This window comes from Benincasa hispida, chromosome 4 (assembly GCF_027475165.1).
Source record: "Benincasa hispida cultivar pf3 chromosome 4, pf3_genome.v1.1, whole genome shotgun sequence".
Lineage (NCBI taxonomy): Eukaryota > Viridiplantae > Streptophyta > Magnoliopsida > Cucurbitales > Cucurbitaceae > Benincasa > Benincasa hispida.
The window spans coordinates 62,705,384-62,707,984 of record NC_143481.1 but is presented as its reverse complement, the minus strand read 5'-3'; positions in this window follow the sequence as shown (position 1 = coordinate 62,707,984).

Genomic DNA, 2,601 nt, shown 5'->3' with positions numbered 1-2,601 from the left:
TCGCTTAGCTAGCGCCTTCGTATCGCATACGCGCGATCGTGTAGGTAGTAACTAAGCGATGAGGCTTGCTAACTACACGATCGTCTAGCGCGCACCTTTTACTAAACGATGAGCATCACATGCTCCCACTACGATCATCTACCTCCAGCGCTTACGCGTTTGGGCCACCAACGCTACGCGATAGAGTAAACAATTTACTCCATCGCTTAGCATTAGTTAAACGATCATTTAGAAAATACTACACGATCGTCTAGAAAAATCTAAACGACCGCTTAGTTAAATCCCAATGATCGTTTACTTGAGGCTACACGATACGACCAATGCTTGGTCTTCTACTTCCTTGAGAACCGCATCTCCATGCTTCGAAGCTTCATCATGAACGACACGACTAATTCAAACTTTTAGAATTATAAACTCGATTGCAAAGTTAATTATGCCCAAAAACATAGAGGCCCTTACAATTAACACTTTATTACAGAAAGTTATACCTAAAAGGCAATGAAACTCGAAACATTCATCAACTTAACCACAAATGTAGAAAACGATTAACCACAAATGCAGAAACCCACTACGACTGTCAAATGAAATTCAAAAACAAAGTTGTAAGGCTTTGATACCAATTGAAGGAAACCAAATCCGAGATTTGCATGAGTAGTGAAAAATAGATCATTCCAAATTACAATCATGAATGAACATTACAAATTACAGTCATAAAAAAAAAACAAACAGTTATGCAATCCATACAGAAATTACAACATGTAACAATCAAATAAACAAGGAGAATGCTACGAATGTTTGTCAACTCGTCTTCATACTCCTTTCTCACGAATGCTCGAACGCAGCAACCTCAAACGCTTGAACAACACGACTGCAACATTGCACGAACACTTCATGCTCGTCCTCAGCGATCGCCTCAGTCACGAACACTCCAGCAAGAACACGAACGACCTCTATAGAACTTTGACGGTGTCGAGTTGAGTATGACACAACCAAGAAGGTTACCTTGGTATTGTCAATGTAAGAATCAAGAGGGTGGGTTTTGTGTGGACTTGGAATGAGGCAGACGAAGGAGGAATGAACAATTGTGTACACGATTGGGCAAGTGGGAGAAGACAAAAACCTATCGCATAGGTCAATGCCCAATCATTTAGCTAAACGTTTAGCTTAGTGTCTGTTGCCTACAAAATACTACACGATCATTTACTTTGCTCAAGATGTCGCTTAGTAAATTGATATTTACTTGACAAGCTCCGTGAGTTTCTTTTTGCAAGAGAAATCTCAAAACAATTTTTGCCAAACTTTTTGTAAAAACTTACTAAAATTAGGAAAACAATTATCCTTTTATCTCACGGTTACCTTGAACCACCAATAACCTCCCACTCAATTGGTTATTAGAGAAAAAGATTTAATTATCCAATAATTAATATTATTATAAATATAAATGATAACCAACTTATCATATTATATTTATAACCTATAGTTTTAATATTTCATCTGATGAAACATATAAACCATAGTTCTTTTTCTATTCCATGGTACTTAATGTAAATTTTCATTTACATCAATCCTCCACTAAATGTATCTTATACATCATACCAATTATATCATATATAATCAAAATACCTCTTGTCAATTTGAACATTTCCAATCAACACCAAGAACTGATCCTCAACTGAATCCATTGAGCTACCAAGGGGACCTTATGAACCTGTAGCTCGAAGCTCCAATGATACATGAATAATTGACTAAACTATTTAGTCACGGGATCCACCATCCGTTAAGCGCCAGACACTCCACTAAAGATCGACAGCTGAACTCTCCTTACCACAGATATATTATGTGCCCATCTTAATCAATCAGAAGTGCGACAACCCTTCATAGATCGCTTGTAAGTACAACTCGGCCAATAATCGTTATGCCCCTGTAGTTACATCTAACTCCTTAAGTACCACTGATCCCTCTAATGAACATAAGTCATAGTTCTTCTATGATTGAGTCGTCTCTTCCAAAGAGAAGATGTGGCCACTATGTTCAAGCCCCAGAATCAGCCCTTAAGGGAGCAATCTTTCTATTTATCCCTTCTTCGGGAAAGGAGTGAATTCCATCTTGTGGATTGAGTTCCCAGCTCCCAGATCAGACAAGTCCCCAAAAAAGTAGGCATGTTGAGTTGGCAATCTGGCCACTCTCACCCATACTAATCAAAGGACCGCCCTCAAAGGCAGGAGTTCACAAAATACTCAGGATTGAGGTCGTGTCACCTATGGTTGTTTAGGTGAGATATAAGTCTCTAGTATCAACGGTGTTATATACAGAGTCTAGTCATCTCGTGGTTCAGGTCTTATACAAACTCTTTATATAGGACACCCCCGCTTGCACGTCTGCACGTGAATGGTCAGGATCTACCATCTGTAGTAGTTTATAACACTTGCAAACCTCTAGAAAGCGAGTCGTATCCATAGTGTCACCAGGATCAGGTATCTCACCTTAATCCTTATACTACAGACCTATTTAGGTTATCACTTAAGGCATGATCCACTTATATATCACATATACATGCTTAAGTTCACATAAGATAACCAAGGAGCTTTGTTTATTGGATAT